The sequence below is a fragment of the Delphinapterus leucas genome, chromosome 2 (genome assembly GCF_059928025.1).
Source record: "Delphinapterus leucas isolate spDelLeu-1000000601 "Yukka" chromosome 2, BTC_Dleu_Yukka2, whole genome shotgun sequence".
Taxonomy (NCBI): Eukaryota; Metazoa; Chordata; class Mammalia; order Artiodactyla; family Monodontidae; genus Delphinapterus; species Delphinapterus leucas.
In genome coordinates, this window is record NC_143130.1 from 172,334,444 (window position 1) to 172,357,337 (window position 22,894).

Consider the following 22,894-nt stretch of genomic DNA (forward strand, 5'->3'; position numbering starts at 1 on the left):
GATGCCACTTCACATACATAAGGATGGCTATAATCAAAACAACAGACAATAACAAAGTATCGGTGAAGGTGTGGAGAAAGTAGAATGCTCTTATGCTGTTGGTGAGAATATAAAAAGTATAGTCACTTTGAGAAGCAGCCTGGCAGTTCCTCAAATGATTAAACACAGAGTTACCACATGATCCAGCGATTCCACTCCTAGGTATATTCCAAGAGAAATGAAAACATATGTCCACACAAAAACTTATACACAAATGTTCATGAGAGCCGAAAAAGTGGAAACAACCCAAATGTCTGTCAACTTATGAACGGATAAATAAAATATGTTACATCCATACCATGCAATATTACTCAGCAATAAAAAGGAATGAAGTAGTGATGCGGTTATAACATGTAAGAACCTTGAAAACATGATGCTAAGTGAAAGAAGCCAATCACAAAGGGCCACATATTGTATGGTTCCACTTATACGAAATGTGTAGAACAGGCAGGTCTGTAGAGACAGAAGGGAAATGGGTGGTGCCCTGGGCTGGAGTGGATGCATGGGTGGACCGGGGATTGTGCAGGTTTGGGGTGGGGTAGTAAAAATGCTCTAAAAATGACTGGGGTGATGTTTTTACAACTCTGTGAATATACAAAAAGGCATGGAATTGTACACTTTAAATGCACCCATTTAAATTGTATACTGTGAATTATATCTCCATAAAACTTTTTCTGTAAAAGAAACAATCAAAATCTCCAAACTAAGAGGGCCCTTCAAACAGACCTAATTTAAGCACCCATTCCTGTGAGAAACAGACCCACCCCCGTGAGAAGTTACTCAATTCAATTTGACAGCATTTGCTGAGTTAACACTAAAAATATTTTTTATACTTGAGAGGCAGGTCTTTTTTTTTTTTAGACAAAATAATTTAAATGTTCTTAAATATTAAGAACATAAAATATCCAAAAACTATGACAATATTTCTGTTTTACATTATGGACAATTACAGAGAGATCAGAGACATAGATTTATGTTAACATTAAGAGTGACAAAAAGAATTCAAGACACAAAAATGACAGGGGAGAGCCAGTGAGACGCAGGTCTTAATACTCATTCCCATTTTACAGACGAGGGCACTGAGATGGAGCAGTTTCGTGCTCTGCCCAAGGTCCCAGAGCTACTAGTTAGGAGATAAGGAGTCAAATCCAAGACCAGTCGGCTTTAACATCCAGATGTACACAGCGGTGAGCCAGGCGCAGGCTGCGGGTTATAAACACGGTCTGCGTGACCGCAGACTCTGAGGCTCTTATATGCTCAAATGGAGCGGCACATGAGAAACTCTCGGAGCCTAGAGAGTGGAGCCATGATGCTGATTAGGGGATCCAGGGAGGGGTTCACAGACGAGGGGACACACTGACTGAGATAGAAGGATGAGCAGTGTCTGGATAAGATGACAAGTGGGAAAGGGTGTAACAAGCTGTTGGACCAGCATAAGCAAAAGCTGGGAAAGTGCAATGCCAAGTTCAGGCGGCAGAGTGGGCTTGGGAATTGCTAAAGGAAGCTGTGACGGACAGGCAGGCAGGGGAGTCAGAGGGGTGCACTGACTTCCCTCTGTGGGCACTAGGGAACCAGCGAGGGTCTGTGAGCAAGGGAGTGGCGTGCTCTGATCAGTGACTGACCCACAGGCAGGGAGGGCAGCGCCTGACCAATTGTCTGGAAACAATGTTGCACTGAGAAGCGTCCAGGCAACCTGGAACCTTCAATCACCTGCTAGGAAATGCTTTGTAAAGTGCTGTTTAACCCCAAGGCATTCTTTTTATTGGAAACCTGCTCTTCCACAAAGAAACCAGAGTTCAAGTCCAAGGATCTTTTCTCCACTGCTGACTGAATGTGCAAATATCTGATCAGCTGTGGGGAGCGGCCGTCATTCCTCCCCACGGTGTCTGCCCTTGAAGCTAGTCCCCGTGATCCCCTCCCAGCAAAGCCCCCAGCCTCGCACCCCAGCCAACACTGTTTGGTGGGTAACGAGTGTTCTGCCTGCTCCTACCCTGTCTCCACCCCAGGTCATCTGTGACCTTATGATTGCCCTGGGTGAGTGTCAAGGTCATCATGAGTCTTAACTTTTGTATGCTAAAGGAGGCCCCTGTGGGCTGGGGAAAATGTCACCCAAAGCTCCCATGTATGAGGTTACCTGCTGGGTGCCAGGTGCTGGGCAGGTGCGGTGCATCCATTACCACCAACCACCAAGGCAGGGGCGACCGCGTCACCTTACAGATGGGGAAACTGAGGCTCAGAGGGGCCAGCTCTCCTGCCCAGGTCAGGCAGCTACTGAGGTGCAGTCAGGGGCAGGCCCAGGTCTGTTGGGCTCCAGCGCCCATGCCATGCTGCACGACGGCCAGCAAAAGGAGGAAGTGAGTCAGGAAGGCAGAAGAAGGAGGGTTCCTTTTTGAGTCAGAACAGGATGTCCCATCCCACAGCCGACTGATACAGAGGCCGGGGGCTGGGGGGAGATGAACCCCTGCAGGTCAGACTGACGAGGTGCCCAGGCCAAGTCCTCTGCAGGGAGCGTGCCTGAGATGGGGGACTAGCTGAGAGGCATGCCCAGTTTGGGCGGGACTGCGATGGGCCCAGTGATGCCAGGCCTCTCAGTGTATGGCTCGAAATGAATCAGGCCAGATGGGGCACCAACCAGGCTGTGGAGGCCCGACCTGGGTTTCCAGGAACTGACGGCCGAGAAAAATCCAGCTCACCCTCACTTCTCTCCCTCTGTGCCTCTCACTCCATCCAGCCGCCAGGCCAGGTGATGATGAAGGGCGTGCCCTCTGAGGACCCGTGTGAACAGGCAGAGAGAGGGGCCCATCTCATCTTCTAACCCAGAGCCACACCAGGCCCAACTTCCCTCTGTTCCAGAGCTTGGGAGACGATTTATTCATTTAATGACAGATCTTGTTGCAACGCCTGCTCCGTACCAGATGCTGTGGTTGGTGCTGAAGATCAGAGAGGTGAACAGGACCGACCAGATCCTGCACCCTTGGGTCACCTGACAGCTCAGGCTCCCTTCCTTCTGCTGGAAGGTGGACACAGTGTTCAGAGTCTTCTCAACACCCTCCCACCCCCGCAGTCTCTACAATACGGCATTTCTTGACCTGAGACCTTCTGGTATCCACTAGCTCACCTCACAAGTGTCCCGTGGGTAGCACTCACTAAATTCACTTTTCAAAATGTGTCTGTGACGGCTTCCCTGGTGGCGCAGTGATTAAGAATCCGCCTGCCAATGCAAGGGACACTGGTTCGAGCCCTGGCCCAGGAAGATCCCACATGCCACAGAGCAACTAAGCCCGTGGGCCAAAACTGCTGAGCCTGAGCTCTAGAGCCCACGAGCCACAACTACTGAGTCCACGTGCCACAACTACTGAAGCCTGCGTGCCTAGAACCCGTGCTCCGCAACAAGAGAAGCCATGACAATCCGCACTGCAACGAAGAGTAGCCCCTGCTCACCACGACTAGAGAAAGCCCGCGCACAGCAACGAAGACCCAACACAGCCAAAAATAAATAAATTTATTAAAAAAAACACAAAACGTCTCGTGGACCAGGGGTTTTAACCTGCCCCCCTCCCTGACAATGGGTAAGACCCCCTGGATTAGGCTATGAGGGCTCCCTGAGCCTCCTGAAATCTCACGCAGCATCTCGTGTGCATGCTTGTTCTCCTGGCAAGGTCTGCGGGTCTCATCGGCTTCCCGAAGGCCCCCTGACTACCGCTACACCGGACTCATGGTGTTAATTATCAACGTTTCTCCTTGTAAATGACCCAGAATATTCCCTGGGGTGGATGTCACAAACTTTCCTTAATCATTTCCATTTTGCTGGACAGTTATGTCACATTTTTGTTGTTTTTCTCAGTCCAACTAGAACATATGCAAATTTATGACTGATTTAACATTTGAGCAAGATGTGTACCCCCCCTGGCCACAAAGCAGAGCCCTAATCTACTCTAGTATTAACCCGCCCAAGAGGTCTTCTTCTGACCGGGAGAATTCATTTTTCTCTTCGGCATCGGCAGCTGGCCTTCTTTTCAGGGCTGTTTTCCACAAAGAAACAAAGTTTGTGGTCACATGGCTGAAGCTGCCTGGTGTGTAACAAGGAGGACCAGAGACTAACCAAATCTGGGTGATGTTGGGTGGTTAGGCTGGGCTGGGCAGGGTGGGGCTCACTCCTGGTGAGTCACTGCGCTGGACACCCTCCCACCACCACACACACACACACACACACACACACACAGAGTCACGGTCACAAAGGCCTGCCTCTTCCAGGACACTTCCTAACAGCTGCTAAGCGTGTAGACTCTAGAGCCAACTGGCTGAGCAGATTCAGGCCTAACTTTGCTGCTGAAAAACAATGAGGCCTCAGCCAAGTGGATTCAACTCCTCTGACTTCACTTGCTCATCTGTAAAATGGAAGTAATAATAGTATGAACTTCTTATCACTGATCTGATTAAGTGAGTTATACTGGTCAACGGTGCTGGTAACCAGTAGGTGCTATATAAATGTTTTAGATAAACACTGAGAAACAGAAGATGCCACTTAACTGTCCAGCAAAAAGAAAATGGTTAAGGAAAGTTGATGACATCCATCCCGTGGAACATCCTGGGCCATTTACACTGAGAAACGTGATGATTAACACCATGGAATAATGCTGTGTCTGAAGAGAAAAAAGAGCACGTTGCACACTATTTATAATAGCCAAGACATGGAAACAACCTAGATGTCCATCGACAGATGAATGGATAAAGCAGATGTGGTATACACACACACACACACACACACACACACACACACACACACAGTGGAATATTACTCAGCCATAAAAAAGAATGAAATAATGCCATTTGCAGCAACATGGATGGACCCAGAGATTATCATACTAAGTGAAGTAAGTCAGACAGAGAAAGACGAATAGCATGTGATATCACTTACATGAGGACTCTAAAATATGACATAAATGCACGTACAAGACAGAAACAGACTCACAGACATAAAAAACAAACTTATGGTTACCAAAGAGGAAAGGGGGGAGAGGGATAAATTAGGAGTTTGGGATTAGCAGATACAAACTGCTATATATAAAATAGATAATCAACAAGGTCCTACTGTATAGCACAGGGAGCTACTATTCACTATCGTGTAATAAACTATAATGGAAAAGAATATGAAAAAGCATAATGAATCACCTGGCTGTACACCTGAAACTAACACAACATTGTAAATCAACTACACTTCAATTAAAACTCTTTGCTCTCTAGACCAAGGGCTGAAAAGTTTTTCTGGAATGGGTCAGATAGTAAATATTTTAGGCTTTGTAAGCCAGATGGTCTCTGTCACAACTATTCAAATCTGTAGTTGTAGCGTGAAAACAGCCATAGGCAGTATGTAAATGATGAGCATGGCAGTGTTCCAATAAAACCTTGTTTACAAAACCATGTGGCATTTGGGCTGTGGGCTGCAGTTTGCCAACTCCTACTGTGCAAGTTATACAAAAACTGTGTGAAAAAAGATAAAGATTGAAAGGAACACAGGAAAAAGTAGAAGGTTCTCTTAGAGCACTGGAATCATAGGCACATTTTTTAAATGTCAATTTCTTTAAGGTGGTAGTAGTAGTTTTTTAAAAAAATTAAAGTACTTTAAGACTGCGTACATTCTAATAACAAATTAAGAGATTTCACAGTTCCATTCGACTTTTTAAAATAAGTTAGAATTAGGAAGCCCAGCTTTCACATTATGCTGTATAGAAAACGTAGTCCATGAAGTATGGCCAGCGTGGGACTGAATCTTGCTTCTTTATCTACTAGCTGTGTGACCCCAGGCAAGTTTATTAACCTCTCTGTTCCTCAGTCTCCTTGTTTGTAAAGTGAGGATACCAATGGCACCAAACAAGCATACAAAGGCCCGGCACTGGGCTTCCCTGGTGGCGCAATGGTTAAGAATCCGCCTGCCAATGCAGGGGACACGGGTTCGAGCCCTGGTCCGGGAAGATCCCACATGCTGCAGAGCAGCTAAGCCTGTGCGCCACAACTACTGAGCCCACGTGCCACAACTACTGAAGCCCACGAGCCTAGATCCCATACTCCACAACAAGAGAGAAGCCACCGCAACTAGAGAAAGCCTGCACACCGCAACGAAGACCCAACGCAGCCAAAAATAAATAAATAAATTAAAAACAAACAAAAGGCCAAAAATAAATAATTAAATTTAAAACAAAACAAAAAAAACAAACAAAGGCTTGGCGCTGAGCCTGGGGTACAGTAGGCCCTCAATACAAAGACGTGCCTTTCAGACCTACAGGACCCATAGGACCCACACAGGCAGGATCTTGCTAACCCTGGGTCTGTGTCATCACCAGGATCAAAGCAGACTAGAAAACCCAGCACGCTTTACTTCTCACCTAAGAAAAATACCCTCCTATGGTTTTCAGGTTTGGTTTATAAAAGGATACAGAACAACTTGAACCCCACTTTCATTTAATAAATGGCACCCCAGATGTGAGAAGAACAGCCAAAAGAAGGCAGGGTTTGTTCCAAATGGGAGTTTTCGGAGCAAGGGAATTCTCGGGGCTGCACTGGCCGAACCCCTGGGGAGATCCACGTCCCCACAGGGGCTCAGGCCCAGCGTGCTTCTTCCTGGGGCCTGAGCCCCTGGGCCCTGAGTCTTGAGGAGGCAGAGGGAACAGAGTCCTCTCTTTTTGGCAGAAAGGGGCACTTAGGGTTCAGAGTCAAAGGCCCTTCTGACTTAATCCCTCCAAGGCTCCACAGCCCTTACCTGAGAAAGTCCACAACGTGTCCCAGGACAGTTGAGGTCCTTCTCCATCTATCTCTGCAGCCTCACCTCCCACCGATTCCCACCTCCTCTTCCTGAACCAGAGCTCCCTGGGGCTCCCTGTACATAGCATGTGGCTTCCCCCCTCAGTGCTCTTCTTTGCCTGCCCACATTCATTCATCAGTTCTGGCACCACTGCCTCCAGGGAGCCCTCCAGGATTTCTCAGGGTGTACCGGGCTGGGAACTAACACTGTTAAGCATGTACCGGGTGGCAGTCCCCATGTTAGGTGTTTACACGCAGCTTATTGAGGTCTCTCACCTCTTGTTAAGTAGGAATGATTGTCTTCTTTATATAAAGAAATCAAGGTCCAAAGTGGTTCAGTGACCTGCCCAAGGTCATACAGAAGGTATCCTGCTGCCTTGTTCTCCCCAACAGTCCCTTAGCAGAGCCCAAGAGGTTTAAAACTGTCCGCACTCTGCTGGAGCTGCAAGGTGGTATCCACTGAGCCATCCAGAAGAGTCCATCCTCCTTATCTCGACGCCGTGCCTGATATCTGGAAGCCTCAGAGCACCACTAAGACTTCCCCCAGGAGCCTTCACCTCCCAGGAGTCCAAGGTCAATCGGTAACAGGCTGTGCAGATTATAATTAGCACATGCCAGTTCCTTCCCAGGCTTCAAGACGCCAGTTTTACGATGTGTCTGTGTGAAGCCAAGGGCACCGGCCTTGGGGACTGATTAAGTCTTCAGTCCTTGCCCTCCGGGGTGGGGGGCAACATAAGGGGGTCACCAGCAGGGGTGAGTCACGTCCTTGCAGACACAGAGGTGCCACCCAAGCCCCTTGGACCTCAGGACCAGGGGCTACCAGTACCCAGGCAGCAGGGAGATGCCACCTGGGGCTCTGGGGAGCAGCGTGTTTCCCGGGCATGGGGCACTTGGCCCTGCCGGACTCCACTCCTCCCTCCCGGAGGGGACTGTGTCCAGGGCTGAGCTCCCCGTCAGTCCCAGCAGACAATAGCTCACTGTTGTGTGCAGCGCTTGGAAGCTGACCAAGCGCATCCCCCTCCTTATCCCCCTGATGGGAGGGAGTTTAATCCCTTTCCTCCTGGAGGAATCTGGGCTCCCCAACAATCCCTTAGCAGAGCCCATGGCCCTCCTGCTGCTGCCCAGCAAGGTCACCCGCGCAGTTGGGGGAGAGAGGCGGTCAGCATGTGAGCCCCATTCTTTGCACTCCCGCCCTGGGGACCGGGGTCAGACACACGGGGCCTCCCACACCCGGCACAAACAGCACATGACCTCCTAAAATGTGTTTTTCCCCTCCTGTTGCACAATGCTAGCTTTAGTGGATTTTCTTGCAAGGACTGATGGCCTACAAGATTTGCATGAAAGGCAAATGTCACCCTCCCCGAGTTGACCGCGCTCGACGGTAGGGCCGCCACCACCCAGGGGAAGGTATGTCCATTCTGCATCCACAGGAGGGGAGCCACACGTGCTGGGCCTGAATCACTTCCCCTCCACGGAACTGCAACCTCCAGCCTGGCAGCAACTGGCCAGGACATGTGACCTTCGGATATGGTCTGTTTACTTATTGCTTGCTTGTTGAAGCTAGATGATTCTAGAACCTTCTAGAATATAAGTTCCATCAGAGCAAAAGTTTTGCCAGTCGTGTCCACTGCTCCCGTCCCTCTGCCTAGAATAGCGCCTGGCATGCGGTAGTCCCTCGGCAAGGAGTTGGTGAGTGAATGAATGAATCGCTGCTCTACATATTCAGCGCCACTCATTTGTTCAAGAAACCTTTACAGGTGCCAAGTGCAGCAGAGAAAATACTAAGCTGGGACCTTCCCTTGAGGAGCTCATCGTGTCGGGGGTGGGAGGGGAAGACGAATGAACAGAGAAGGCCAGTTAGAGAGTTAAGGTTCAGCTCAGAGCGGACACAGTGCGGTGAGAGACTGCCAAGGGAGGGGAAGGCATGCAGGACAGGGAACAGCATGTGCAAAGTAGCAAAGCATGAATTGGCATCTGAGTAATTTGTCCCCAGCATGGAGGAAATGAAGGCGGAGACCCTCAACCCTCATTCCTTCATCCTACAGCATTTACTACCTGCTCTGTGCTCAGGGACAGGCAGAGGCTGGCCCGAGGACAGGGTGGTTTCTGTCTTCACGCGCTCACAGACTCGGGGGACAGCAGAGCCAGTGATTCTTCGTGCACAGGGGCTCTGGGAGCTCAGAGGAGGGGCGATCAAGCCTGAGGGGGCACTGAGGCTCAGGGGGCAGATGACCCCTCTTACACTGTCCATTGTGACCCAGACTGCCCAGTGCCACGGTCAGGATGGCAAGACTCTGACTAACTAGGGCGACCCAAGTGTCTTGGTTTGCCCGGGGCTTCCCCAGTTTTAGCTCCAAAAGTCCTGTGTCCCAGGAGACCCCTCAGTCTTGGGCAAACTGGGAACAGTTGGTCACACTTACTTCCACCTGCATGTCCCCTCCCAACACCCCTCCCCCGCCAACCTCTCAGCCACTCACAGGTGAGGGCTGAATTTTTAGCAGCCAGTGTCCAGGGCAGCTTTTCCCCGGGTAACCGAGTGGGAACAGAGGGCACAGCGATGGGCGAGTCTAATGCCTGTGTCCCTCGCTTCTCTGGTTAAGTCTTCAGACAAGTGCAGGGGCACATTAAACACTGGCTCGGCCACCTTCCCAGGCTGCTGCAGGCTCTCTGGTTCCTTCACTGTTTCCCTTGTCTGAGTTTTACCTCCCGAGGCCTCCCCTATCCAAGGTCAGGCTTCCTCCCCAGACTTCCTTTGTGTGTTCAGAGTGAGACCCATTGCAGGCGTCCAACACACACGTGCTGGGCTCAAGAAACAGGCAGCTAATGACGACTTTTCCATCTCCATTATACAGAAGAGAAAACCAAGGCATAAAGCTGGTCAGGAATCCACCTCTGCTATTTATTTCCCAAGATCCTGATGATTCCATTATTCAAAAGCAGCTGCCTTAAATCCTGTCTTCTAGAACCCTCCCTACTAGCCCTGCAGAGACACACACCACAGACGTTCTCTCCCAGGAGGACTCAGAAAAACTTAAAATCTTGTCCAGATGCCTGTTTCCACGCTGGGGCTTCTAAACCAGAGCTCCATGCAGAGCAACAAAGTTCCCCCTAAAATATTCACAGAAACCCCTCAGCCTGGTGCCTCCCCAAACTGCTAGAGGGCTGTGAGGTCCCCCAAATGATGCTGGTCTCCCCAAGAACCTGAGGCACAGCATGGAGGAGTTATAAGAGCCTGGCTCTAGAGGAAAAGATCGTTAAATTAACCACCTCCACAAGTCCCTAGAGAAACTAGATTTATTCTCCTGTCTGGCTGTCTGCAAGGGCATCACATAGAGAAAGCTAGGTCTTTCAAGTCACAGTCTTCAAGCTCTACCATTTTTTACTAGCTTGTGTCCTTGGTCAAGCTCTGTAACTTCTCTGGGCCTCTTTCTCCATAAAGTGCTAAATAAGATCTACTGTGCAGGGTTGCTGGATGAAGGGATAAAACATCCCCGTACTCTTGAACTCTATGGAAGTGAGAGGAAATAGCTAACCTTCGTGAAGGGTGTGCTATGTGCCAGAAGTGAACTGTCTTGCATTGATTTGATCGGTCCCACTATTACTGCCTCTACAGATGAAAGAACTGAGACTCAGAGAGGCTAAGCCATCTGCCCAAGGCTCCACAGCCAGCCCAGGACCAGCGTTCTCCCTCCGTCTTCACCACTAGACCTAGTATTTGTTGGTAAATGAACTAAGTACAGTAACTAATACTAGGCTCTACTTTAACTAACAGACATGAGACCCAGGCCTGTTTCAGCGCCTTATTTGCAAGAACTGAAATGATTATAACAGTGACTTACTCACATCTTCAAGGTCCACCCTCCACTGCAGAGAAGGTTTCTAGAGCAGGGGACTGCTAAACCGTGGCCCACTGCCTGTTTCTGTACAGCTCTCCAGCTGCGTGATGTTTTCATTTTTACATGGTTGGAAAAAAAATCAAAAGAAGAGTAATATTTCATGACAGGTGAAAATTACATGCAATGCAAACTCCAAGTCGTTTTATCGGAACACAGCCCGCCCATTCATTTCCAAAGCGTCTACGGCTGCTTTCTAAATACAATGGAAAAACTGAATAATTGCGATGGAGACCAAATGGTCCATGAAGCCAAAAATATTTACCACCTGTCCCTTTACAGAAAAAGTTTGCTGACCTCTGTTCTATCAGCTCAAGGGAAATACCTCACCCCAACCCTACCTAACAGCATAGCATTCTTCCAGGTCTGAGAATCCAGAAGATTCCTTACTATTCCTTTCAGGAAATATAATAGTAGGCAGTCCCTGATATCCAGAATGGGCTGATCAGGCAAAGTTTTCCAAATGCTGAGAGCCATGTCTTCAGCAGTTTTCCCTCTGGAGTTCCCCTTACTTAGAGACACTTAGGTAGTGAGGTCTTCCCAGCACTGTCAGGGACATCGTTGGAGCCACCTACCCATGCCCTTCAAGACCGTACCGGAATCATACCTGGATCCTGGATTGGGTTCCACCCTCCCCAGGACCTGCCATGGCATGAATCCCTAGAAGACAGTTCAAAGACAACAGGGACCTCACAATCACTCTGAAAGAAGGCACACAGGCCAACTCTCCAGTGATAATAGGTAGCGGCCCCGGCACACAAGCAGAGAAAGCCAGCTGGGGTCAGGCAGGGTTTGTTCACCTGAAATTCTCTTTCTGTTTCGCTTCGGGAGAGTTTAAAGCGCAGCTATGGTGAGCACTCCTTGGATCCATCAGGATGCCAGGCTTCAAGGGGCCCCTGGAAGTCATCTAGTTCCATGTTTTTACACACTTTGGCCATTTGTGCATCATCACATCCATGATTTTTTTTTTTTTTTTTTTTTTTTGCGGTACGCGGGCCTCTCACTGCTGTGGCCTCTCCCGTTGCCGAGCACAAGCTCCGGACGCGCAGGCTCAGTGGCCATGGCTCGCGGGCCCAGCCGTTCCGCGGCATGTGGGATCCTCCCGGACCGGGGCACGAACCCGCGTCCCCTGCATCAGCAGGCGGACTCTCAACCACTGCGCCACCAGGAAAGCCCACATCCATGATTTGGGCCACATCTGGGGACACCTGCACTATTACTTTTTCACGTTTGTTTGTAAGAAATTCAACCCGTTGAAACTTAAATTTATTTTAAGAGGAGACCTTTTATTTTTACCTTAAATAGAAAGCCAGGGTGAGGATCGTTTGCCATGTATAGAACATCAAAAGGAATAAATGCAATGAATATAAACGCCGTTTATTTATCTCTATCTGGTGGTCAGCACATGAAGAGAGATGGGCGAGTGTCAGAGAGGTGTCAGACCAGATTAGCTCCACACGGAGACGGTCTCTGCACAAAATCCAGTGCTTCGCAACCATCCCTGTGCATGAGAACCACCTGGGGAGCTTTGACAAAACACAGATAAGCAGTCCCAGGTCCAGAGACTCAACCTTTAGCCGAAGGCGGCGCCCAGGTGATTATGAGAACACAGGATAATCAGAAGGATTAAAAAGTCCGGGCTTCCCTGGTGGCGCGGTGGTGGAGAGTCCGCCTGCCGATGCAGGGGACGCGGGTTCGTGCCCCGGTCCGGGAGGATCCCACATGCCGCGGAGCGGCTGGGCCCGTGAGCCATGGCCGCTGAGCCTGCGCGTCCGGAGCCTGTGCTCCGCAACGGGAGAGGCCACAGCAGTGAGAGGCCCGCGTACCGCAAAAAAAAAAAAAAAAAAAGAAAAAGGCCAAAGGAAGATGGAGAGGAAGACAGAAGGGAGTTATGTCACCTGTGCTCTCGCTTAGCGCACCGCAGTCATCCTGTCAGTTACTAGTAGCCGCCTGGTCCAAACTCAGAGCTCTGACCTAGTTTAAGCTCCCTGGCTGTATTGAAAAGGACCCCGAGGCCAGACTGGGAGTCAGACAACAGGGCCTGGAGTGGTGACATTGACTTTTTTCCCATAATTAATTCTATGAAAGAACAAAATTGCACTGGCCATTAGGGATGGCTGGGACCTTGGGAAGGAAATGAATGACTGAGGTATGTGGTCTGCACCCTGTATACCCCAATAAGAGTCCTCCAAAGGGGACAGGCTTAGGCTGGGTCGACTCCAGCCCATCACGCCCCCCACTGGACGGGCCTCGGCCAAGAACACCTGAGCCTGGGCTGACTCACCAGCAGCTGCGCTGGACCCAACAAGTCCAACAAGTGCCAATTCTGGGGCCGAGGTAGGCGGAAGTGCCGAGCTCCCTTCCAAGTGACCCAAATTGTCACCAAAGTCACCTCCCAGCTAGGGAGCGCCTCGGGGGAGCGGGGAGCGCTCGGGAAGGCTGGAGAAGGAAGAGACCGGAGCTGGACCAAGCACCTGCTTGGAGCTGGGAATGCCTCGTAAACCTGGGATCACATCTGCCCCTCACGCCAGCTCTGCAGGGAAGGTGTGACCAGACCCCCTGAACCGGCGAGTTGTCCAGGCCCGTAGAGCTTATGTGACTTGCCAAGACCCCACTGCAGGTGGCAGAATCAGGGTCTCAGCCCAGGTCTCTCTGACGTCACCGTTCCAGGCTGCCGGCTCCACACCTCAGGCCCAGGAGCAGAGAAAAACCAGGCAAAGTAGGAGGTCTAACTGTCCTTTGCATAGGAAGACAGGTGACACCTTGCTCTGTGGGCTACACTAGCGTTTAACAATCCCTTAGCTCCAGGCGGGGTTTTGTGGCTTGTGATACCTGCTCACACATACCAAGCGCGGTGAAGAGTGTAGCACGTGTCCCCCGCAACTTTGCAGAGAAGGGAACTGAGGCCCAAAAGGACAAAATTAAAGGGTCCATCGTGGGGCCTCTCCCAGCTGCCTGGGAGCTGAGCCATAGTCCCTGGGATGGGACAGTCTGTTTAAAGCATCCACCTCCCCCCACCAGACTGCTCCCATCCAGCGCAGGGACATGTCCATCTCAGTCAGCGCATTGAAGGAATGCGGCTGCCCAAGGAGAGCAGCTTCCAGGGTGGAAGGGCCCAGATCTCTGGCACAAACGTGTGCCTCTATGGCTCCCGAAGCAAAGTTGGCTCCAGCCAGGAGCCAATTCCAATAGGGGACAAATATAGGAACTTATGGGGACCTCCCCTCCCTTCCCCAAGGGAGTAAGCAGCAACGAGCAAAGACTTAAGCTTTCAGGTGGTTTTATCCAGAAGGAAATGGGGATGAGACACCACAAGATGGACTTTTTAAAAACTCCATTTTCTAAAATTATTTCTGAGCAAAGTTGAGTTTGAAATCAACAAAGCGATAAATAGGCCAATTACGTAAACCAGGCTCGATGGCTGCCTGGCTCTGAGGAAAGGAATGTAACCTGGCAACCCCAACTGGCTCACATCCAACCTACAACCACCGGCTTGTGGTCACCAAGTTCGGACAGCTGGTGAGCCAGCCGCAGGTGGAGATCCTTGGGTCCAAGCTAGCAAATGGCGTGTGCAGGGCAGGATGCTCCAGGGTGGGCCCCAGCTCTGGGGAACCCGTGGCATTCCTGAACCCCTATGACACTAGCCACACAGAGAGGATTTCCTTTGAGGAATGGCCTGGCAGTGTGAGAGCCTTTGGGGATTGCAGAGAAAGAACTAGAAGCCTAGTAAGGAGGCCTGAGTCCTGGGTCTGACTCACCGCATCCTGCCCAGTGCACTCCCAGCATGGAAAGGCCAGTGTAGACCTGCATGAGCTCTGGGATAAATTAGTCTGAGTTCAGGTCTTAACTTCACTGTGAGCTAGCTGAGGACAGGTGAGTTAACCTCACTGTAAACAGGACTATCAGAGCACACGTCATGGAACAGTCGTGAAGGTAAAGAGAGAAAATGCAGAGAAACTTCAGTTAAGGGCTGAACAGATGTTAACTGACATGACAAACCAGGCAAGGGGGCTCACGGCATCCCATCCAGCCCATCAGCTTAGACATTTTCATTCATTCATTGATCCATGCATTCTTGCGTTCCGTAAATATGTGTTGAGCAGCTACTATGGCCAGGCTGCTCTGGGGACAGAAAAACAATCTCACCCTCCTGGAGTTTTCAGGTAGATGAGACAGAAGCTAAACTCGATTGTAAATAAATAACTAAGATAATTTCAGGTAGTGTTAAGTGCTAGAGAGACAATAAAACAGGGAGATAAGGACATAGTAGAGAGGGGCAGGGGATGGGATGGGCATTACTGGTGGGCAGGATGACCCCCTGGAGGCTGTGACTGTGAGGTGAGATTTCCAAGAAAAGAAGGAGCAGCCACGGAAAGGCCTGGGGGAGGCACGCTTCACGCAGGGGTAGGAGCAAGAAGGAAGACCGCCGAACGCTGGGCGTTAACAGGAGAGAACAGACGGCAGGTCTGAGTCCCAGAGAGGCCGAGAGACGTGTCCAGAGTTCCAGGGCCGGCCCCCGGAGAGTCCAGGAAAATGGACGGTTCTCCAAGGAGAAAGTCTCCTGAAGAGGGCCACAAAGGGAGAGAAGGCGTGTGACACCTTTTCTCCCCAGCCTCGGGTCACCTTTCTCCTCTGTGTCCTGGGAATTATTAGGATGTGCCCTGGCCGCTACACTCAGGGGTGGTGTGAACATCAGCTCCGCTCAAGTTTGTAAGATCCTGTTTTAAACCGTAAAGCCTTTTCGTTAAATAATAATAATGAAAATAATAATAAGCTCTTTCTGGTTGGGATGTGAGAATAAATAATCCTCTATCCCTGCCCTCCAGGAGGTCATAATCTAGCAGGAAATCAACACGAAAACTGAAAGCTACCTATCACTTGCAAAGCGCAATGAGACCATGAAAACAGAATCACCAACCCTGACCGGGTAGTTGAGGAAGACTTCTAGGAGGAGGTGATGTCTAGCCAGGTGTTGGTGGGGAGGTAACAGCTGGGCAGAGGTAACCTCTGGAGCACAGTCTGGAGGTGGGAAACATGAGCCTCCTCCCAGGCTGGAGGCTTGGGACTTAGTCCTTAGAGCAAGGGGCGGGGGGGGGGGGGGCATTGGAGGTAGATAAACAGGGAATCACCTGATTAAGTGACCTGACCCCTCCTGGGCGGGGCAGGGGGGCAGACTGCAGCGGCCAGACTGAAGGTCCCCAAATACCTACTGTGAGGCTGTGGTTCTTGGATGAGAGGAAACATTCAGACTTCAAGGCACCTTAGAGATCTCCTAATTCCAACCTCCCTTTTTAAAGGGCAGGAAACGGAGACCCGCCCAGGTGAAGGTCAAACAGGTCTATGAATGAGGGCGCCTCCTAGCATCACAGAAAGGCCAGCTCTTTGCAACAGCAAGGAAAGAGTCTCCCCCAGTGAGTCAGCCCTGCTGCGTTATTTCAGCAAATGTCACTTGGGAGGGGCTCAGCCCTTTCCAGATCTCAAATAAAACTCTTGACTTGAGTTCAACCAGCGGCCACGGTGGGCTTCGGCATCTGAGGAGTGAAGGGTATGCTCACACACGGCACACTTAAAGCAGTCTCTCGTCTCTTTAGTACTCCCTTGGGGTGAAACTCCTGCCTCATCAATTACCTGTCATGTGATTTGGGGCAAGACGGTTAACCTCTCTGAACCTGTTTCCCCGACTGAAAACCGGGGATCACCATATCCATGGCACAAAATTGCTTTGATAACTTATAAATATATCCAGCATGCCCTGCAAAGAGTAGGAGGAACCCTAAGAGGGCTTCCAGGAGGAAAGGCACTGCTTGTATGTTTCTGTCCGCGTAAGTCCTGGAAGTGCTGTGGTCACCGCTTGTTGTAGCTCTCTTCTGACTTTTTAAAATTGAAACGATCGCATCAGTTTAATCTCAGATATACCACCCATTTCCCTGCCTTGTAGTACTAGTAGGAGTAGCAGCACAGGTGTGGTGGGTGGCGTCCTGATGAGAGTCACATACATGTAGCAGCACAGAGCGAACTGTCTTCTCTAACTACCTGCCTCACGTTCCCTCGGCCATAAAGCCAGCAGATGGGTCCAGGGGACCTGAGGTTCCTCCCAGCTCAAATACGTCAGGATTTTCTGATTTCAGAAGCATAAATCATGAGGCCAGGACTTAAAAACCCTGTTGAATCATCTGAGATGGTAGAGTGTGAAAGTCACTCTCTTGTTATGACTTCAGAAGAGGGAGATTACTTCTACTGAATGAGAAACCATGTGTCTGTTATACAACGGGATTTGTGTGGGTTCCATTTTTTAAACCCAGGCAGATTTAACATTTGAATCTTTGGGAAGAGTGTGATTTTCTAAGACAGCTTTGTGAAAATGCTCTATATTACCTTCTAATTTTACTTGTATGTACAATTTGATATATAAACAATGGAATATATATTGTATTACATTATATATGTATTACATTTACATATTATATACATTGTATATGTATATATGTTTCTTATTTGCAAGTGATGAAGCATAAAAATATTTTTAAATAATGCCCACGAGCCCACAGAAACAGTGGATCCCACTGAGAATGGAGCAGGCTGACCCTGTACCCTCTCCCCCACCAAAGATGGCCACCTTGGTTTTGCATTATCATTCCCTTGCCTTTTTTTTTTTTTAAACCTGCTTAAATTTATGAAACAGGATCTAGGTATAGAGGGGTGCATGAAACATACCTGTACTCACAAGTAGTTACAAGGTGAATTCCCTCATAACCCCGCCCCCCCCACCATGACCCTCTCAATCCAATCTCCTCTCCCCCCAGCCCAAGGTGACACTTGACTTTTATTTAAGGTAATCACCTTCCTGCTTTCTGCCACCATTTTACATCTCATGTATATATTACATGGGATGTATATATGTTAATCAACTCATGTCAGTGTGCTCGTGTTTTGACCTTTCGAATTTCCTGAGCAGCCTCTGCCTTTCCCCTGAGTCTTTCAAAGTATTCTGGGTATGCTAGGATTCCCTTTGCCAGATCTGCGGCCTAGAAATCCAGGCAAGAGGTGCAGGCCACACTACATTGTTGCAGCGACATTAGGAGGATTAGTAATAATAAAACCATGATAACGCCTCTTTCTGGTGTGTCCCCACCATGCTGGGCATTCTGCTGAGTGTTGTCCCCAGTTGTCTCATTTATCCTCCCAGCAACCCCACAGGAAGGTGTTGGGGCCTCTTAGCTCTGTTTGTTTTTTTTTGCGGTACGCGGGCCTCTCACTATTGTGGCCTCTCCCGTTGCAGAGCACAGGCTCCGGACGCGCAGGCTCAGCGGCCATGGCTCACGGACCCAGCCGCTCCGCGGCATGTGGGATCTTCCCGGACTGGGGCACGAACCCGTGTCCCCTGCATCGGCAGGCAGACTCTAAACCACTGTGCCACCAGGGAAGCCCTTAACTCTGTTTTGATGAGGACAAAATCAAGGCTTCTGTGGCCAGGACCGCCCGTCCCCCCATCTCCTTCCTGGCTTCTCACTGCCAGGGAATTCATCCTTAAGTCTTGAAGCAAAGATTCCTTGGCCGGTGGGTAGGGGCCGAGAGGGTGGACAGACAGTTCCCCAACTTCCATCGGCTCCTCCCAGGTTCCTCTCTCTGTGATCCAGCTGGGCTACTGTTAGATATTACGGGAAAAAAAAAAAAGTTTGGAATCCACTTCTTCCAGCAAATGCCAATGTCTTAATGTTGATTGGATCCTACCTCATCAGTACTGTCCTCCTGATAATTGATGTATAACACTGTCCTCGTGTTGTCTGAGACAGGCAGTGTGGTGGAGTGAAGAGCATCAAGTCAAAAGCCCTGAGTTCAAGACCTGTGGTTGCCAGGGGGGAGGGGGCTAAGGAAAGGATGGAGTGGGGGCTGGGGTTAGGACATGTAAGCTATTATATATGGAATGGATAAACAGCAAGGTATTACTGTATAGCACAGAGAACTATATTCAGTATCCTATGATAAACCATAATGGAAAAGAATATAAAAAAAAAGAATATATATATAGGACTTCCCTGGTGGTTCAGTGGTTAAGAATCCACCTGTCAATGCAGGGGACACGGGTTCGAGCTCTGACCCGGGAAGATCCCACATGCCGCAAAGCAACTAAGCCCGTGTGCCACAACTACTGAGCCTGTGCTCTAAAAACCGCGAGCCACAACTGCTGAGCCCTCGTGCCACAGCTACTAAAGCCAACGTGCCTAGAGCCCGTGCTCCGCAACAAGAACAGCCACTGCAATGAGAAGACCGCGCACTGCAACGAAGAGTAGCCCCCGCTCACTGCAACTAGAGAAAGACTGCGCGCAGCAACAAAGACCCAATGCAGCCAAAAATAAATAAATAAAATTTTCTTTAAAAGAGTACATATATATGTATAACTGAATCACTTTGCTGTACGGCAAAAATTAACACAACATTGTAAATCAACTATACTTCAATTAAAAAGAAGAAGAGGAAGAAGGGGAAGGAGGAAAGAAAAGGAATGAAAAAAAAAGCCCCGAGTTCAAATCCTGACTCCACCACTCCTGGCCTCTGAATCTCTCTCCTCATTTGTCCCTGGGCCAGGAGTGGCAGCCTTGCCTGCGGTCAGAATCCTAGGAGGTGAGAGACAGGAAATGCTGCCTAAGAGCCCAGAGTCCCCTGGAGTCCCCTGCTGGTGCCTCTCAAATCTCTCTGCCTGGGTCAAGGACCAGCTTTCAGTGCCAGAAGAGCTCGGAGGGAGATGATCAAGGCCACCTGCCATTTGACAGACATGGGGACATCAAGACAGAGGGGGAGAAGGTGGAACTGAGGGGGAGGAAACTCAGGTGTCCTAACCAGACCCCGTTACCCCAAACTGTGACACCTGCTCCCATGTGCCGAGGCTGACACCGCACGGAACACTGTTGACGGGAAGTCCCATTTCATTCTCTCAGCGGGCGCCATAGTCATCCCGTCTCGTGGGGAAGCAAATTGAAGCTCTGAAAGGCGAAGTAACGTTTCCACGATCACCCAGCTGGGAAAAGGCTAAGCCAGGGCTGGAACAGCTAGTCTGACGTCCACCCTCATTTCTAACAGTGGAGCAATACAGGAGGCCCTACTGCCCACTGGGCACCCAGGAGCTCCAGGGCGCTTTGGAGGTTGTGCTGGACCTGCCCGGTCTTGCCTCCCCAGAATGGAGGTCACCCTGCAGCTAAGCCACGTTCCCCCAACAGTCGCCGCCCCAGGTTTCTGCATCGCAAGGCAGAGTGGCCACCCAGGCAAGGACAGGTCCCTGGCTGTGGGAAAACATGCAAAACACCCGGGCTAGAGGTTTGTTCCCGAGGAGACAGAAGGAACTCAAACTTCCCCTGAAGGGTGCCTGCACGAGCTAGAGGCCAGCCTGCACCCTGGGGCAGAAACCTGAGCCCAGATTCCCACCACTCCCCTCAGTGCCGCCAGCAAATCCTCGGGTCTCCTCCTCAGGAACCCCAGCGAGAGGAATGAGTTCCAGAAATAAGCCCTCGCAGCCCACACCCCCTCCAGCTGCCCTCCAAGGGGCCTCTCTGGCTGCAAATGATGCCCCAGGGCCAGCAGGCTTGGCACAGCTGTGGCCGGCTGCCTGAGGAATGCACAGACCCACACGTGTCAGAGAGCTCCACTGGGGCATGGTTACAGGAAACAGGGCAAAACAGCCTGTTGGCACAGTGCACTCCCCCTCTGCCTCCCAGCTCCTGACCTCTGATAGCTGTTGGCTGTCCGGGCTGTGCAGGAGGCAGGGCTGGACCCTTCAAGAGACAAGTTCTGTTTTTGGTTGTGTGGTTCTGGGCAAATCACTCCCCCTCTCTGGACCTGTTTCCTCTGGATGAAGGAGGCTGTCCTGTCAGGCTCAGAGAGGCAGCGATTTTGTGACATGCTCCCTTTACTGGGAGGACAGTCACTTTTCCCCACTGTCTCCTCCTGTCCTCCTTCATGTGAAACGAGGCATGCCCCCCCGCCCTCCACCCCGGGCACATCAGGCTCCCCCACTGGCAGCGCTTGGCTGTAAAAGGCCCCTCACTAGTGCCGGGAGGAACCTGGGAGAGGGTCCCAGGGCAGCCTTGGGCCAGAGCTTCAGGGCCAAAGTGATAAAACAATAACATTTATTATCACCCCACCGCAGCTGGAGTTCCCCGCCTTAGAGTTTTGAAGCGGAGGTCAGTGGGCTGCACTGGGCACTCACTGCTCCTGGGACGACCGACAGGCCACGTCCACCAGATCCACTGTTTGGAGTCAAGATCTGAAGATTCTAATAAGAGTCAGCATCCCGTCGGGGCTCCTTCAGGCCCTACAAGACGTTTCTGCCCTCACTCTCCCCTTCTTTAGAGATGTGGGATGAGGCCCAGAGAGGCTGAGAAGCTTGCGCAAGGCTGCACAGCCGGGGGTTCTGAAGGAAACTGATCCTGCCTGCGGTGCGACTTCCTCTTCCTACCGTGGGCTCTGGGCTCTCTCAGGCACTACGGAGCGAGCTCGTGGTCGCCCGGAGGGGGTATTCCCGCCGGCGTTTACCGCCCGGTCCGGGGACACGCGGCGGCGCGAGCCCGCAGCGACAGGTCCGCTCGCCCCAAGCGGAGGCAGAGCGAAGATTGGAGGCGGCGCCCGGCCCTCCGGGGACGCGCTGCCCTGGACTTAAGGGCTTTTTCTTGGGGACCGAACCTCCAGGGTTGGGGAGCAGAAAGGCTAGGGGATTTCGCAGGCGGCAGGAAATGGTTGGGTTTAAACTAAAAATACCCGCCCGCCCGCAGCTGTCACGCCAGGGCCCCCGCCCCCGCGCCGGGCGCGCCTCCCCGGGTCCCCTTGACTTTCAGCGACCCCGATCCCTGAGGGACGCACCACGGCTGGGCCGGGGGGTTGAGGACCCGACCCTCTCGGTCCCCGTCCCGGCCTCCCGGCCCCGAGCCACTTACCCGGCCGGGAGCTTGCAGGAGCGCGGTGCCGCGGGCACTCCGGGCAGAACCGCCCTACCCCTCCCCGCGTCCGGAGAGGCTCCGGGCTGGGCGGGGCCGGGGCGGGACCCGGACACTCGCCCCCGCCCCGCCCAGTCCTCTGGGGACCCGCCAAGGGAGCCGCCCCCAGGCCCCGCCAAAGTGGCGGGGCGAGAGAGGGACGCGCCGGGCTCTGCGCGCTCGGCGGAGGCCCCCGAGGCTCGGCCCCAGTCCGGCGGGCGGGAGGAGCGCTGCCGTGGGGGGTCGCCACTCTCACCCCAGGCCTCGCGCCCGGGGCTGCCCTCTCCGGCTCGGGAGCCGCCCCGAGCCCCGCCCCCCGCCTGCCTCCGCCCGGGTCTCATCCTTGGGGGTGGCGCGGAGCTGCCGCGCCCCGGGAGAAAGTTCGATCTGCGGACTTCCTCTGTGCGTCAAGCCTTGGGGAGGAGGCTGGGGACCTGGGAGGTCTTGCCCTCTGGGAGCCGAGGTGGGAGCAAAGGCAGGGGCACCCCTCCCGGAGGCGCGAAATCCAAGGAGGAAGTGACACTTATCAGCCAGCCTGACAGAGGGGGCGCCCCATCCGGCCCCTCCCACCCCACAGTCCCAGAAGCCACCGTGCGAGGGATCTTCGCGCCCCCGGCTCGGACGGGAGACCCCCAGGATGCCGAGGGGAGGCGATGGGGGGTGAGTCACGAGGAATGTGAATCCCACCCATAAACAACCTCCTATAAACCCGAGGCGCTAGAATGTGCCTCCCCTCGGTCTCCCCGCGCGACCCGCCCCCCAGCGGACACTTCCTCCCACGCGTTCGCAAACCCCTGATCCAGGGACTCCAAGTCTTTAACCTTACAGCAGAGTCTAAATCTTATCTGCCTCTGACTTTGTGCTCCCAGCACATTCAGGCCTTTGGACTGTCCCCCACCTCAGCGCCGATCTTTATCCGAGTAATCACAGGTTTGCACGATCGGGTCCGCCTCCTTTGGATGGGGATGAGAGCCGCTCACGAAGGATACAACTTGCAGAACTCTGTACCACGTGGACTCCAGTCTTCACAATTCATGTGTGGCTACGCCCATTTTGCAGATGAAGAGTTAAGTAAATGTCCCAAATCTAATGCTTCCCGGAGGGTGTTTTCCTCTTTGGTTCCTCAGTGAGGCTGGCCAGCCCTCTATCAATGTTTGTTGAATAACTCAGTGTAGAAATCAGCGTCCTAAGAGAAAGATT

At 51.7% G+C, this 22,894-nt stretch overlaps 1 protein-coding gene across 3 annotated transcripts in view; it reads right to left on the reverse strand.

Moving 5' to 3' along the window:
• SYNE3 (spectrin repeat containing nuclear envelope family member 3) overlaps positions 1-21,832 on the reverse strand; it is a 95,446-nt gene extending 73,614 nt beyond the window's left edge. For 2 of the 3 annotated variants that reach the window (XM_022576167.3, XM_022576173.2), the window contains exon 1: positions 21,656-21,757. The gene's annotated coding sequence lies outside the window, so the exon portion shown is untranslated. Of the gene's footprint in view, positions 1-21,655 lie in introns of all 3 variants that reach the window. The other variant, XM_022576171.3, reaches the window with a different exon arrangement.
• Between the last annotated feature and the right edge of the window lie 1,062 nt (positions 21,833-22,894).